Source organism: Camponotus floridanus, unplaced genomic scaffold (assembly GCF_003227725.1).
Source record: "Camponotus floridanus strain SB8 unplaced genomic scaffold, Cflo_v7.5 scaffold23, whole genome shotgun sequence".
Classification (NCBI taxonomy): domain Eukaryota; kingdom Metazoa; phylum Arthropoda; class Insecta; order Hymenoptera; family Formicidae; genus Camponotus; species Camponotus floridanus.
The window spans coordinates 1,134,646-1,153,169 of record NW_020229359.1 but is presented as its reverse complement, the minus strand read 5'-3'; the positions used below and the strand labels follow the sequence as shown (position 1 = coordinate 1,153,169).

The window sequence follows — 18,524 nt, the reverse complement described above, 5'->3', positions numbered from 1 at the left end:
TGTTATATAAATAATATTCAATTTTTCTGTACACAAATTTATCCTACTATTATAATTATATGTATTAATATTTTTTTATAGAATTATTTTTGACATTTCTTATTTATATTGTCGTAATAAAATACTTTAGAATAATTATTGAAAATTTTCGCTTTAGTAAAAATTATAAAGAGTCAAAATTTTTTTAAACATCCAAATGTTTTTAAAGTACCTTATTATATACTGAATAAATATGCTATCATTTGTACAGAAATTATAGAAGTAATAAACGTTTATAGAAGTAATAAACGTTATAAATGTTTTCTTCAACGAAGCTACACTGCATTAATTTACTATCCTGTTTTGTTAAAAGATATATTTAAAAATTATGTAGACTGCATTCATTAATATTAATTAAATAAATTCAATTTATGCTGTATCTGATATACGATATATATATAATGACAGAAGATTTATTATAACAAAATGTAATATTGCATATATCATTATGTCATTGTAATTATACTGGAAATAGAATTTGCTATGTTAAGGCTTTGAACCGGCCATGGCAGTTCGATTGTGACATCAGAGGCGAGAATTCATGCATATTTCAAAACTTATAAATTTTCTGTTACATCAATCCTGAGAATAACTGAAAAACCTTCGCATATTATTATTAAAATAGTAGATTTGATAGAGCAAATTTTTCTCCGATGTCTCTCTCTCTCTCTCTCTCTCTCTCTCTCTCTCTCTCTCTCTCTTTCTTTCTCTCTCTCTCTCTGTCTCTATAAATTTATCTTATATTTTCAATAATAAAAATAGATTTATATAATACATAATTAAACCTGACAGCTGTTTATTGATTAGAAGTCAAAAATAAAATTAATGCCATAATTTATAAGTCTATTACTTCATACTAACAAATGTGGAATGATGGAAAGGTGAAATGTCAAAGTAAAGTTATTTCAGCGATGAAACAATTTCTATTACTGATTCTTTATATCACAATTCGATTTAGTTGCGATGATCTAAAATCTTGATGTAATCTTGAAAGATACTAAATTAGCATATTAAATTATGATTAACGCTGCTATTGAATTAACGATAAATAGCGCAGTAATATTAAGAGTAGAGGAGTGGGAGATTTTATCTCACATTATTTATCTCACGGTTTTTGCTGCGAAGAGTAACCAGGTGTGTACCCCATTATACTCTCCGTTATCAGGCCACCGTCAATTATTTTGCTTAGGAAAGAATATGCGGCCGGAGTTAGACAAATTTAATCCTGCGCGCGAAAGCAGCTCGAAGTGCGCGGATTGAGAGAGGAGATAACAAGAATAAGCTTAATTTTCGTCGAGTTATTAGAGGACGAGAAGAGAAAGAGAGAGAGAGGAATTGAGTTAGTTGAGAGCGTACACGGTGAGGATTATTGTGCGATCCGTAAAATCCGGGCTGGACTGCGTGATTAAATATTTAGAAGAATTTTCCGAGCGTATCTGACGATGAAAGAGAAAGAGAGAGAGAGAGAGAGAGAGAGAGAGAGAGAGAGAGAGAGAGAGAGAGAGAGAGAGAGAGAGAGAGAGAGAGAGAGAGAGAGAGAGAGAGAGAGAGAGAGAGAGAGAGAGAGAGAGAGAGAGAGAGAGAGAGAGAGAGAGAGAGAAAGAGAGAGAGAGAGAGAGAGAGAGCAAAAGTAAGAGCAAGAAAGAGCATGTTCTGATCGTGCTTTATATATAGCGGAGTTCCTCGCAGCTGCCCACTTCAAAAGAGCCCAGGCAGTGAGTCCATGGGAAAGTTTGTGAAACTTTAACAGTGTCTTAAATACTTAACTTCCACCCGCATCGATCCTAAACTTAGCAATGGAATTACCGTAACTCCCCTACTTACAAATAGCCCTCATATTCGAAATTTGTAACCCGTTTTTGTTGTGATAAATGCAACGACTACGATCTGGTTATAGCAGAATTTAATTGCATGAATATTTTTCGCGAATAAAAGCAGATAAATACCCTTAATTTTATTCTACGATAGTTATTTTCCTTATTCGCGCTCTGTAAAAAGGATAATGTAACACATTTTTTATGCTTACCAACTCATTATCTCTATCAAACTTTCACAATTAATTTTTCCATGAAAATATCGATTTTCCAAAATTTCTTCTCTTTTCTCTTTCATCTTGTATTGAAGAGTGTTGTGGGAAAAGAATAAATTACCAAGAATGGGTAATATCTTGAGAAAAATAATATCTTGAGAAAAAATTTTAAATTTGGAAATATTTTTATAATTGACGAGTTATTTTTATATGATTTAAAAAAATGCATGTGTATGCGCGCCTCTCTTTTAATTTTCGTTGATTTATTATTCTCCATTTTCTTTGTTTTATAAATTACTGATTTTTACTGAACATTAATAATATAGGACGCGTTTTTGTTTTATGGCGTTATTTTAGAGCGCTTTTTGCTCTTACTTATATTTAACACTCGATTTTTATTGTTCATGCAATTTATTATCGCAAAATTGAATATGAACTTAATTGAAATGAATCGATATTGGTAGTATAAACGAAAATAAATAGATTTTTGAAATATGTATGCATTTATATGACAAAATATTCAGTTATTTTTAATTATCGATAGAGAGACAGGCAACTTGAAATGATTCTTGCTGATAAAATGAGAGTTTATTGAAATTCAATGCGAGAACATGATTATCAAATAGATTAATTTTAGCATTAAGTAAAATATTTGCAATACACGGAATGTTTTAGTGTTATACATACATACAATTGATCGCGACTGTAAATGTCACTGTGTATAATGCATTCCATGATTAGTATGAGAAATCGGTTCGCGATACCTGAATTAACCCAAATTATGATTTACATACATTTCGGACTGCATTATGTTAAACAATACTGATTGCTACTTAAGCGTTAAATGATTAAACCAATTATACATAGACCAATTATACACAGAAACGTTAATTCATAGGTGACGGTAATTCAATCTGCTGAATCAAAATAAACATATTTTTGAAACTGTCGCATGTTATTCAATAATTACATCAGTACAATTCTGATCTATTTTAAATTACAGATACAAAAAAGTAATTTTACTTCTCTCAAAGTTAATATAATTGTTAATTTTATTAACTTTAAGATATCTTAAAATGTAAATAGTAGTGTGCCAATTTTAAAGTTTGTAGCAAAAAAACTATTTATTATTTTTGTTCCAAAATTGAAAATGTGCTTTAAGATACAATTTCCTAGGTTTGACCTGTTAAATTTATAAATATAATAAACAAACGAGAAATTTTCGAACTTTTAAAATTGTATTATAATTCCGCGTAAAGCTTTTATTGTTCTTCGTTTACATTTCGCTTTTCACTCTCTAATTTCATCGGTTTCGAGTATCAGAATACAACGATCTGTCATTTTGACACGTGCAATTTTTGTGATGCGACTTATGACATCTGTCCATTAAACCATCTCCGGTCGAATACCTCGTCAATTTTCGACAATCGAATCCGAACGATTTAATATCGTGAATTTTATCGTCATTGAATTGTTCCCGGATTTCGCGTTTAGAATGCTTAGCATCTCTACTTTCTGGAAAAACGTGGAAAATCTAGAATTCTCTCAAGAATTTCTTTTGAAAAGATCTGGGAATTCTTATGGAATTTTGTTCAGGGGATTTGTAAAAAAAAATTTCTCTTCGACAATTTTGCTCTCATATTAAATAGTGGATAAACCAAGTGAATTATAACTTTAAAATTTATAAACATATATCTATCTTTTTTCATATATTCAGTATTTTGATAAAATATTGAGTATGCAGTATTTATTTTTTATTATAATTTATAGTAATTAAAGAAAATGAAAATTTTATGCAAGTGAAAAATGTTTATTTTACGAAAATTATTCAGCTTATTTCGATACATTTATAAAAAGATTTAGTACTCGAAACTCAAAAAGTTCTGTATTTTTTCTTCGTATGAGCAAAACATTAAAAAATGCATGCAATAAAAAAATGTATTATAGAAAGTTACACCAAAAAATATCGTTAAGTATTCTCTTCATCTAAAATTTTCAATGAAAATACTTGAAGATAAGAGAATTTTTTACAAGTTTAAATTAGATACCCTGATACTTGAAGCTGAAAAAACATTATCGAATGAATAATTTTCATATAAAAAGTATTAAGTATCTTTATTATAAAAAAATTTGATATATCAAAATTATTTAACTTATTGATTCAAAGACGATATATGTGAATTCAAAGATGCTATTTTGGTTAAACTATGTTGTATATAAAAATAATAATATATCGAATATTAAGAAGAGTCTTTTGCAAGTACAATGTGGAATAGTACATGGTACAAAAACTCTTTAGGCTTCATTAAACTCATAACGGATGTGTATTTATGCACACACATACACACATGTATATCTCTTTGATAAATGTATCTTATTGTAAATGTATTTTATTCCGACTGTAATGTATTTACTACGCCACAAGAATATTAATACTTGATTATAGCACAAGAATGCGTGATTAAAGACCCAATTAAGATTAAACTAGCAAAAGGTAGCTTATGGCATAACTATAAACAGGGGTCATGATGAATATGTAAATAAATAAGAGATTCTTGAAAGACTCGACTATTGAAATTAAAGGAATAATAATATTATTCAACGGAGCGAAGTGAGAGATTAATTAATTAAATCGTCTGCTACAGAGGAAGCGAATAACCAGTCCAATTAAAATTACATTTGATGGATGTTGATGAAAATGTGTGTAGAAACTTTGCGCCTGGTCTCTCGCTGAATACTTACATTAGGAATCTCAGCATGTTACGTGTGAGTTTGGCGATATACATATATGATGAATTAATCAAATATATTAAGAGAAAGTTGTAGTTGAATGTCGAGTCGGACACATCGGACAGTCAAATCTACGTGACCAGATAGACGCCAGGTATCGTCAGCTGTCGCGCATGTTAACGAATGTGCGTTCTCCTCGTCAATGTCACACGTGGAACACGTGGCGGGAATGTGTAAGGTTCGATTTTCGATCGAGCTACCGGAAACGTCGCGCAACTCGTGATTGCAACTCGTTAGAAACGATCGAATCGCGATCCGTCTCGCTTAATCGACCCAGCGTCATTTAAATATTATCCATTATTCAAGCATTGGCTTTATTACTCGCGGGAAACTAATCTGACATAGCAGTTTCAATCGAGCCGGCGCGTCTTTAAATAACTAATGTCATGAGAGATTTATTTCAAGCGGTGTAAATTTATGAAAAAACTACATATTAAAACAAATATCATGTATTTATATATAATGGCCTCTTTGTATTAAAATACTGCTGCAATATTGATTAAAGTAACTAAAAGTTCCATATACAAAATGTCAGTTACAAAATTATATCTTTTAAAAAAGTTAACTCAAATGTTCTTAAAGCGTCATTTTATAATTAAATATCAAATAAAAATGTGAGAACGATAGTATAAAACATTCCTTTCCTGCCACTCTTAATTTGTTCGTTTTTTAACATATTAATTAGCAAGATGGAGATGAAATTATCTTCTCAATAAAATTAATAGCGAGAACAATTTATTTTTAACGAGAAAGTTTTACAATTGTTATTATTAATATTTTATTCTCTATTTGAAAGATTATTATGTGGCTTGGTCCGTTTATCTCGTCGATTAATATAGCTACTTTTGTTACTTTATTCGCACAACTACAACGTAACGTTATATTTCAGAATTACACGATAAATTCTAATCTGCGTTAACCAGGCATGCCTGCCGCGTTACGGACTTCATTACACCGTAAACATTTGTTGCGCATCACGTATTAATTAGACGTCGCTCCCTTGACGTTTTATATAAAACCACAAATTATGACGGTAAGGAAGTTTTCCAAATAAGCGCATTTTACACATGACATATCAAGCGTGTTCGCTGCTAAGAATTTTATGACGCCGACTATCTGTGCTTTTTTTACGTAACCGTGAGACTGATTGCACCATTTTTCCGAAATTTTTCAATATAACGGATAATTTATTTATAATATATATAAAAAATATCAGAGAGTAAAATCTATCTATTAATTAATATAGAGAATAGATATTGCGAATTTAATATAAAATTTTAGCTAAAAATATTCAGAATTCAATATTTTTAAAAAATTTTAATTAAAAGAGATAACTTCAAATATATTCATATTTTTAAAAATGATATATATATTTTTTTTTAAAGAAAGAGAATTGTACAGAGAATCGAAGATCTTTAAAATGATTTAACCTCTATTTGCTGTTTAAGATTTTTGAAGGAATAGCTACCCTGACGAAAAAATTAAGTTGCATTTAATGTATTTAAGTGTCTCCCTCGAAAACAAAATTAACATCTTTTGATATTTTTCGAAAAAATAGTCAATCATGAAATAAACGGGTAAAAAGTTTTAAAATAAACACCATATATATAATTATTATATAATTAATATATAGAACTATACAATATTAGAATTATACATATATTTCTAATATTTTTTTAAAATATATGATTATTTACTTAAAAAATACGAATATATAAGAAATGGGAATACACAGTGCAATTATTTTTCTATTACATTTTTCTATATATTTTTTGCGAAAATTATTCGTCGCTTAGACCGTTTGTTGCTAATTACAAACAAAGCGAATAGTTTACAGTCAATATGCCGTTTGTGGCTTGTATTTGCGTGGACCCGCGTATAACAACAAGTATACGAAAATCGCTTCAAAGCACGAGTGATACGCAAAGACAATGATAGCGGCAATGGTCGGCGATCTTATCTTCATCTCGTTTTGCATCCGTACATAAAAGCGACCAAAGCTTAGCGGCGACATCCCGAATGCTGGTCGCAAAATTGGCACATCTCACGACCGCCATAGAATCTTTTGAATGCATGTGTACATTAATGGTCAAAAATATTGCATCATGTATAGAGATAAAAATTCATTATTTTAATGAAAAAACACGTATAAATTATCAAATTATGTTATTATTATTATTTTATGCTTTGTAAAAATTAAAAGTTATAGTAAATAATAACAAAAATATTAAATATTAAATGTATTAATATATAAATAAAAAATATTAAACTTTTCATTCTTTAAAATATTCCTTTCCCTTTTTTAACATTGCCGCATATTCTCTCTCTCTCTCTCTCTCTCTCTCTCTCTCTCTCTCTCTCTCTCTTTCTCTCTTAACAATAGTTTTTTTTTAATTGTTAATATAACATTTTATTCCAGCATGTTTGCAAATATTCCTATAATAGTTGAGAAAGGTTATAAAAAAAAAGAAATAGATAATACACTTATGTAATGTATGTTGTTGACATGTAAAAACTGTTTATAATTAACGCGATTATATTAAAAAAGCATAAATGAGCATAGCATAAAGAATTTTTAATAATGTCAAAACAGATGATAATTAATTAATTTTACAAATTAAATGAGATACGTAGACAGAGAGAGAGAAAGAGAGAGAAAGAGAGAGAGAGAGAGAGAATATATTTTTTATATTTTACGAACATGAGCGGAACGGCTTATAATAAAATATAAAAGAATTTAGTCATTTATTTGTACGTTTTCTGTATTGTTGAGGATGATGCGATACTTTTGTCCGGTACTGTAAGTGTATATGTGCTGCTGCAACCAGGTACAATACAATATCACCTTGGTACACGCTGCATTTGACACGCTGCTTATTATTGGCCGTGAGCGCATAATAAGCTCGAACTGTCCGCTTTACTTTCCACCCGAGATACGTAAGATCCCATGGTCAGAGCAAAACCCGGAATAGGTCACATGGTTATCGATTTCCTGCGAATATTATGCGCATTTTCGATTATGGAGCAATATAACGTAACGCAACGTAACATAATGTAACATAATGTTCGTGGGATAGCAAACTATAATCGAATTCGTGACAATCTCCCGCTAATGTTTCGCGCGATAATCTTTTTGTTTTACTACCTCGTGTGTATTTCGTGGTGATTGATTTATATTATGCGTACGCGTGGATACGTTGGATTTGTTTGAACTATGTTTGAACCGTGAATATTTCACGCAGCTTTCGTAATAATGTATATACCGTGTGCAATAATCAATTTATGTGTTCACGTATAATTAATTATGGAATTAACATAAATAAATTTTAAGCATGTAAATTGGATTAGAAAAAAATTCGTACAAAAATCTGCGTTCAAATTTAACGAAATAATGATAAATGATTCGCTACATGTCACAAATTTCTGAATAAAATATGAATATATGTAGTTTCAGAGGAGAATATGTATTCACAATTCTCTTATTTTTGAAAGATAAATAAATAAATTTTTAAGAAATAAGTAAATCATGTCTACAAATTTTTTGCTAAACATAGTTTTTTTATTAAACATTTTTATTAAACATATGAAACTAATCGGATTATTTAAAGTTAAAAAAGAGAACATTTAAAATAAACTGTAAAAATTTGAATTAATTTATATGTTCACGATTAATTAATTATAGAATTAACACAAAGAAATTTTAAGCAAATAAATTGGAATGGCGGGGAAAACATTCGTAAAAGAATTTGCGTTCAAATTTAATAAAACAATGATAGGTGCGCTATTATATGTATTTTCTTAATAAAATATAAATATATATATTTATGTGTTTTCTTAGAGAAGATACACTATTTATTTTTGAAACTGATTTATTTGTTCGTATTAAATTTGTTATAATTCTCTTTTATTTTGAGAAAACAAATAAACCATTTTGAGAAATATTTTGTTAAACATAATTAATCGGATTATTTTAAGTTAAAAGAAAGACTTTAAAATAAACTGTACAAAATTTTAATAGTTTAGTAATATAAAAAATACAATGTAACAGAAATATATGTAGCGCACAAAATTTATGAATTATTTTTCAAGTCTTCGCGCTTTATAAATATGTCATTTAAATTTACATCGCATGTACATATATTGTAAGCAAGATTAGCGATATTGCAGAATGCGAAATTAATTGATCTAAATTAAACTTAATGAATATATCATCTTTCGATACTAAATCTTTCATTTATTTTACAAAAATTGACCAATATTTTATCTGAATTGACAATCCATTTTTATCAGAATAATTCCATAAAAATAAAAAAAAAGTAATTAACATTTTCCAGAACACACTTAATGATATCCTCTCATGCATTTCTCACGCAGTGCAATGTCTTCTCGATAATAAATTAATTCTTAGTTTGAAAATAGATAGCACTCGTTCGTAATTAAGCAATTAGAGGGTAATTAGCGCGGCGCTAATCGTAATTGCGCTCGCATTCTGTTCTATTTCCCGGATTGCTCCAATCGTACGAACGTGAGGCACATATGTACATTCCCGAAGAGCGGCGGCTAATAATAGGTAAATGCTCTCCAGAGCACGTATATTAGGCTTTCCCCGTTAAATGCCAAAAGTTGCTTGATGACAGACGCAAATTCTGACGTCTAACTCCGGCTCCATGTCACCGTGTGCGATCCGAGGTAATCAAACTTCGATACGTTTTACTCGCATTATATGAACTTCATCATCCCATACATCCCAGCTGTTGGAGTTCGCGGAACTAAATAAGCTCTAGCTCTCGAAATAATGTTCTCCCTTCCATGCAAGAGCACATTTTGCAGAGGACGCCGTCGGAATTCGCTGAAAATACAATGTACGAACGACGAGTACATTTCCGGAAATAATAGACTCACAATGTGTCGTTCAATGATCGTTATGTGAGAGAATCCGGACCGAGAAAACCTTGCTAATTCTAATGATAATAATCGTTTCCTATTTTACACTGTGCGGTCTTTCTATTTATTACATTGCGATTTTGATCATGATCCGGTTTCTCGTTTCGTTAGAATAATAAAAGTAATGTTCGGTATTGATCGAAAACATTTAGTATATTTTACTTATAAAAACAGGGATATCGTTATTTTAATGAACGAAAACACGTATAAATATTTTGTCAATTTATATTTTATCAAATAAATTGAAATTTGGCTTAAATAATAATAATTAAATCGTTATTGGCAAATAAAGCCAGAGCGCGGTAGTTGGAGCGCAGGAAGAAATAACACTTCTTTTTTTCTGATTACTCGTTTATTTAACAATAAAATAATTATATTAGTAAAAAAACGAACATTTTGAATCATAATTGACCTCTCTTCAGCACAATGTCAACAAAATATATTATAAAATGTTAAACGTGATATGAAATGTTAAACGTATTAAATTACTAAAATATTATTATTTATTTTTTGTTTTAATATTGCAAAAATTAAAAATCATAATAAATAATAACAGAAATATTAATTTTTAATTCTTTGAAATTTCTCAATAAAATTTAAAGTCTCTCAATGGGATTTAAATCCGATAGAGCTATTGTGAATTGAATTTTATAGTCCGAAAAATGAGAGATCTATTAATTCAAATTAATTGTAGTATTTGCAAACTTGTTGAAATCAAATCATAAAAAAATCTGTTATCAAGAATACGACAGCATTGAGAGCAAAAGGAACTGTTTTATAACGAAAATTATCGAAAATTCTGTCATTATTTTGTCATAATTTTTATGATATTACACCAAAAAATAATAGTAATATAATATAATATTTGAATTAAAATATAATATATAATATAAAAAGATGTTTTTTTTTATATAAAACAACGACTTTCCTGTTTCTATAAATGATGTAATACCTTTGACCGATACTGTACGTCAATTTTTTCCTAAAAGAAATAAAGATAACAATAATGAAGGGGATTGCATAAATGGGAATGATTAATCTCTATTATGCGCGATGTTCAGGCTTTTTCAAAGCAGTATCTTCGTCATTCATCGATAAGAAGGACACAATAGGAGAAATCCGAGAAACAATTGTCCTCATCTATCAGAAGGAGGAGAAGAGGTGGGAGGAGGAAAGGGGTAACGAGAATCTGGGACGAATTCCGGTGGCAGCGGTTGTAATTAACGAGACCGTATAACGTGGCGGCACAAAAGCCGAAAGAAGAGAAAATGAAGAATCGCTCGCCGTCGATTCGCGTATCGAGAATTGCAGATAAAGTCACTTCTCCTTACTGTATTCTGCGTTCCTCTTAAATCTACTTTTTTTCCTCGTTTGTGCCTTTTGCTTTGTTTCTAGGCGTTAGAGAATTAGAGGAGAAGTGATCGGACAACAATGTGGGATTTTATAACGCTGTCTTTTATTGATTAATAGTTAAAATGTCTATTAACACCATCATAAATAGTCATAATCAAAGAGCATATACAGTCGATAAATAAAAGTAATGTAAAATATGTTTAAATATAAAATATTCAATTGTAAAATATTCAATTTTTTTAGATTTATTATTTTACTCGATTATACTTCGAACTTTCGTATATTGAATATCACAAAATAATATCGACGTTATAATTCTTTTTTTTATAAATTTTTTATAAAAAAATTGATAAATAAATAATTATTATATTTTCTAAATAGTATTTAATTTAAATAATTTGTTATTCGATTATTTCTATGGAATGTATTTTTTAATTCAATTATACCTCGAATAAAATTTTTAATTAAATCTTTTATAACAGTTTAATAAAAAATAAAAATTTGATACAATAAAAATGTAATAATATATGTAATTTAATATAAAATATTTTAAAATACTTTCTTCTTTCGACTCTCGCTTTGTTCGAGGTTACTTTAGCGTATGATAACGAGCGGGCCGAATGACGCAGATTGATTGATATTCATAATGAGTCACTGTGAAAGGGAGAGCCCAAGGGACCCGATTTTTTCATCACGCGCAATAACGGACGCCGATCAAGCCGGTCAGGCGATCGATCGCCACATCGTGCTTTCATGACGCCAGACGTTGGCCGACCGTTTAACGGCGAAATTATGGCGCCGGACATTACAGCTCTTATTGTGCCTCGAACGCGGCAGTATATGCGCTATCTTTTTTTTTCCGCTGCCCGTAACGAGTGCTTAGGACGTTCCGGGTTACGTTGTCCCGGATAAACTATCTGGCTTATTTATGACGCCGTTGAAACATTCGAGTCAAGTAAGGTGGAATATAAATGAAAAAATCGTTTGCGAATGAGATTGGGGAAAGATGGAAATTAACTTTTAATTAAAATAAAAACGCATTCGCCGATATATATTTCGTAATTAATTAATTTCTGGTTTTTATTAAAAACAGAAATATTTTTAATAAAAAAAATGTCAAAAAGGAGTACCTTGATTTTGAAAAAGTGATTAGTTTTTACAGCAACATATTTAATTTTCCCTTTAGTATTATAGATGACAATTTCTAAATTATTAATTATTTAACAAATACATTATTTAAAAAAATAGATATAACATGTGAATAAAGGATAAAAATGAATCCAAATAAGAGCCAGATAATTAGTAATTTAATGATTAAAAAAATGTTGAGCTTATTGTAGTATACTACCACAATAAATTCAACATTTTTTTTAATCGTTAAGTTACTAATTACCTTGCAACCTAGCTGCGCCTGGCCCTTATTTGCTATTTTCACCGCTTATTTATATATTAATTATATTTATATCAATAATTAATTATATAAATTAATTATTTATTTTCAATAATTAATTATATAAATTATATAAATTATATATTATATGAATATATAAATTATATTAATTATAAGTAATTAATTATATTAATTAATTATTTTCTAATTTTGATTAGTAGAAAATCCTGAAAGTGTAAGCATTAGAAGTATATTGTTATTAATCTAACTGAAAGTGTGTGGGAAACATTATTATTCCGCGATATTAACGCATTAATAAACTGACGCGTATCTTCCATCGCGCTTTTCCATTATTCTAAGATATCTCGATTATGAATTTGAATGCGTTCAACGACGTTGAATAACTTTAACGCTCGCTCTTCCAAACGGCGAGAATCTGATGCTCCGGCAATATTTATTGCGGTTGACAGATACGCGCGCGCGTAGAATAATACAAAATCGCCACGAGGGTCCCAAAGGGTGACAAAGTTATCGTCATTGTGTAAGTGGCGCGAACTGCTCCTTCGTTGCGTTATGAATGCTCGCAATTTACCGTTCTAGATACCCGGTGATTTGTGCCTTCCCTCCTCCCCTCTTTCCCCGTTCCGCTTTCGTGTACATATTTCCTCCGAATCACATTTATAGCTGCCCCGAAAATCGCCGGAAAACTCGTAAGTCGATCGCATTCATCCCCTTTCAAAGTCGCAGTATCTTAAATGACTTCTTTCCCGCATTTTTATCGAAACCTTTTTTCTCATTTTTTGAGAAATAACAAAAAAAAAGGATAATAAATTAGAATAATATTTATTCAATTTATATCGAAAAATTTCTTAATATCGTCTCATCTTTGTTTATACAACCAGAAAAATATAACCACGGCTTCCGTTCGCGATCGTTTCCTGTTTGCTAAATACAACGTGTGAGGAATATCAAGCTGACAAAAAAAATATCTCTCGGGAGATTTATGTCGAAAGGCAAACAAGCCTTTGATTGTATCCAGACGGTTGTTGCAAACAATTGACACGAAGGGGCGCGATGGCTCTTCGCTCGTATTGACAAAGGCCAAGAGAAAAGAAGCTCCTCGAAACTTTCTTATTTAAGTTGATGCATTCGGGCTCCCTTTTTTCGGCTACGAACCACTTGTCTTTCTTTTCCTCTGTTTTTTTTTTTCGCGCTTCTTCTCCAAAATAGATGTGGCCGAGAGTGTACGATGTAAGCCCGCTCGCCTTGAGAAAAGAAGAAAGAGAGAGAGTTGGTTTTATATTAAACCCCGATCCTACGTGAGTGTAATCATAAAGATAAAGGCGCATAACCCGTCGCATAAAGGAGCTTTTCCTTCGCCGTTCGGCTCCCCTTTCTGGGCGAGAACCGGCGAGGATCGTTAAATTGATCCTCCTTTCAACGCGAGTGCGACAAATTTTATTCGATACGTAATACTCCCGGTGGCGGACAAGAGGCCGGGTTTTTCTCCCTGGATGTCGCGACAGCGATACCGATTACTACTGGATACTCGTGCTCGTATTACACGTCTCTACGTAATCGTCGACCGGAACGAGATGACACCGAACGGTAAAATACTTTTCCGATTATAGCCAGTCCATCTGCTTTATTCGTATAATTTTGTTCCCACAGGATCTACGTTAACGGAATATCCGCACCGATGCGGCGCGAGTTTCTGCGATTCTCCAAGCGCCCTATGGAATATACGCGGTGCTGTGTTTCTAATTTAATATCTTAAGTGCAGCTACGGGAGTCGGTTGAAGCTCCATGCATAGTGGGATGGTCATACAAATGTTGCATAATTAAATCTATTATAGTTAGCTTCGTACGATGTGAAAAATAAATTAATCTTTGCTCTCCGATACATTCATGATTATAAAATGTACTTTGTTCTTTTTTTCTAAATATTACTGAATATATAATAACATCATTTCGATGAAATAATCATTTGACAGTTCGTTTCTTGGGTGAAATTGAGGAGATGAGAAATATGAAGGTGAAATGATAAAGAAATCACATCGTTATTTCTTTATGTAATAAATACACCATCTCTCTTAATTTTGTTATGAAAGTGTTAAATAAAAAGAATAAGAAGAATGAAGGCAAACTCTATTAATTTCAGACCCAAATTGCGATAATCATTGTGTCTCGATAGTTATTTACTTTATTCATTTTTAAAGGTAATGTTATTTTATAATCTGCTTAAGATAGTATGGTAAAAGGTCATGATAAACATTAGTTCGCAAACGCCCGTTATATAGCCGCTCGATTGAGGTCAAAGCGCAGTGGAAGGTGGAAGGTAATCAGGCACGCCATTGAAACAGTTAGATCGATATCCGGTATTAATTTCAAAAACACGTGACCCAAGCTGACGTTAACAGAATCGCTTTGTCTCTCTCTCTCTCTCTTTTTCTATCTCTCTCTTTCTCTCTCTTTCGTCGCAATGGTTCATAGTTTTAATTAAATATCCGATTAATCGGATTTTTGATCGGTTTACTAGTAACAATCAATTGAGAGAGAGAGAGAGAGAGAGAGAGAGAGAGCGAGAGAGAGAGAAAGAGAGAGAGATTGCACGCATACCGTCTGTGATCTGGTCTAGATTAGTTTGGGAGTGATTCTGAATAGTATCTTCATTATCTCGAGATTAACTCAATACGCTAGGCTTACTATCTATTAAAGCTGTGTGCATTTCAATAGCAGCATGCGTTTCATATAAGTGCGCATTAATTAATATACACTAATACTATAAATGATTAATTTACTATCTGAGAGACTAATCGATACATTAAAACGAGAGATATGCTGAATTTACCGCTTTTGCCCGCAGCAAATAGCTCGGGAAGAATCAAACAAAGTATAATATTTGTTATTAACTAAAATTATATATAAAGTTATATTATATCTGATATATTAAAATGACATACTTGATGTAAAATAATTGATAATTGGCTAATGTATATAAAAAATCAGCAATAATACTAGAATGTCCGGAGATTGAAATATAGGGTATATTGTGACAGAGTGTTTTGCCCTCTTAGTGCAATATGTATTCACGGACTAACTGATCTCTCTCTCTCTCCTCTGTAAGATTGATATGGCACAAGCCGAGGTGTTTCCAAATTAGTTGCGTATTTGGCATCGGAGTGACGTTGACTAGCAGGTTGGAATAATCTATGATCTTATGTACGTGTCAATCTCTATTATCTTAAGTACAATCGTAACCGTTGCTAGAAGCGCGAGCCGGATGAATAAACAAGCGCGATTTAATAAACTTTCGCGAAGATCCACCTTATAAATGCGCTTTTTAATTCTTCAAACGGATTCGTGCATAAATATCGCGTTCTGCATTTAGTTAGCAAGCGAAAGCTTCATGTTTCCCGATACTTTGATACTTTTCCATTAACCCAGATTTAGATATAAGGAGTATAGGAACATTAACAATTGACGAATGCGCCGCTTCATCTTACTTCGCGAAGATCGCCAAGTATTTCTTTCAAGGGGAGAATGAAGTGCGCGGGGTTCTCGTTTGTTGCGATAAATAGTTTCGGGAGAGAGATCTTTGATTGCAATTTTCCACTTGTTGAGAAGAAAGTATACAAGAAACTTTCCCAAATAAACATACGATAATCGTGTCACATGTCACATTATATTTAACAAGTGCATTTCATTATTTTTATCATTTTTTTACCTTTCTTTTTTTATTCTAACAATACTAAGACCTACCTTCGAAGTCTAACAATACTATTTTCTCTTTCTGAATATATATTTATTATACATTTACATATCATTATGCATTTCTCAGTTATCAGATATACGGGTACGGATCTAACTATAGATTGGACAACTAATGAAAAAAACAGCTAAAAATGTGCAAATATTTTTCACATTTATATCATATTTTAACAAAGGTATTTAATAAAATATTGAATTTATAGTGAATTTATTAATATTTAATATCAATAAAATGCTCATATATGCTCGTATATATAACGAGGGGGTAAAGAAATAATTCATTGCCACATTAATAATGTTCGCTTTTATTTTGTCTCTTCCATTATTTCCGCATTTCAAGACAATGATGTGCAATATATCAAACGGCATATGTGGTTTACAGCAAATGTCGTTTCATGACGTAAACTGCAGTCGCAGTTTCATTGACAGCCCGGAAATTTCGGTGGCTTACTCGATACACACATACAGTGTGAAAATGAGACTCGATCGTACACCGCGGTTCGCTCCTGTTCTAATCTTTTAATTGCGTTTCCTGACGTCCACTTAACCAGCAAGGGTTGGACGCGATACTTTAATAGTTTTGTAATGAATTTTGAGGGAGGGGCAGATATACAGGGAATAGACGAAATAATATAAACACTTGAAAAATACATTATATTTGTTTATTAATAACGTGTTGGGCTATTATTTGCCTTTAATACAGCTTCAATTCTCCTTGGAAAAGAACTATACAATTTTTAAATAGTCTCCAGCAGAAAATTGTCCCATTATTTTATCAAAATATTTAATATCAATTGCTTTAAAATGTTGGAGGAGGAAATCTGCTTCTCACTCTCTTTTCTAAAATCGCCCATAGTGGTTTGATGATATTTAAATCGAGTAATTGTGCTGGTCAGAGAAGATATAAAGTTCGTTTATTAAAGTTCGTTTTGATGTTGTTCAAATCAAGATTGAGCTTTTTTAGCTGTGTGTATGGGTAGTTACATATCTTGAAAAATATTATTTAATAGAAGAATGGGACAATATTCCATGGGAGACTATTCAAAAATTGTGTGATTCTATTCCAAAGAGAATTGAAGCTATATTAAAGGCAAATGATGGCCCAATATCTTATTAATAAACAAATATAGTATTTATTTTTCAGGTGTTCACATTATTTTGTCAACTCCCTGTATGTATACACAAACATATACGCATGTACATTCACACAAATATATACGTATTGAGAAAAAAATACTTTATTGTTTTAGTTTTTAATCTCCTGAAATAGACTGAAATGGATTTATCAGCGGAAGTTGATGCGCGAATGATCCCGAAATTGATTTATGGTGAAATGAAATGTCACAAAAATTTTTAAGCTCGCAGCAAAATTTTCGACGAGCCCGCGTCCATCGACCTGCTTGACAAACGGAATTGTAAACCCAAATATTGATTGGAATATTGTTGAGAAATCGGAATGGAGAACGGAAACAATGGGCTGGAAGAGGGGGCACGGGACGTGGTACGAGAATTTAGAGTTGCATTGTACGAAACGATATATTGTTATATTTGCGTTTCCGCGAAATGGCGCGTGGGCTTTTAATGCGGAATGTCAAAACTCCTTTTACGAGACAAATTCTGATTTTCGCCATTTTAAAGCGCCGCGCATTTTAACAGCCCCATGCTTTTACCTGCTCGCTTCAGCGATGCGTTTATGCCAATCAGCGATGCGATATGCTTCTTGTCGCCCCGTGATATTCCGGGCTAATGTTTGCGCGGTTATCGTCGACGATGTGTTATTTAATTTTTGCCCGACAGAGAGAGAGAGAGCGGCGCTCAAAATTTTTATTCCGCGCTGATTAAAAGCCGTGATTTTAAATGGAAATCTCTGTTAACGAAATTCAAATAATTCTCGAGCCGCATCTCATTATAAAAGTTGAATATTATCCAAAATTATCGCGATCCTAAAACGCGAATCGCTGCTAGGGAAACTTATTTCTAGGAAAATTGGTCGTGTAACGTAAATTATGCAGTTTTTACCTCACACAAACATATTGGCCTAGTACCAAAATCGGTTTTTGCGATCTTGTTTTCATCAATAATGCGAATTCAAGGAACTCACTGTTATGTAACATGATCTCACGAATAACAGCGAATTCTTATTTTAAAAAACAGACAAATGGATCAAATCTAAAAGAATTTGAAAGTAAAATAAATTTCAAAATAAAA

The 18,524-nt window shown here is 31.5% G+C and overlaps 1 protein-coding gene across 7 annotated transcripts in view; it reads right to left on the bottom strand.

Moving 5' to 3' along the window:
- The window catches only part of LOC105254397 (collagen alpha-1(XVIII) chain), a 278,467-nt gene that overhangs the window by 49,642 nt on the left and 210,301 nt on the right, over positions 1–18,524 (bottom strand). The window lies entirely within an intron of this gene.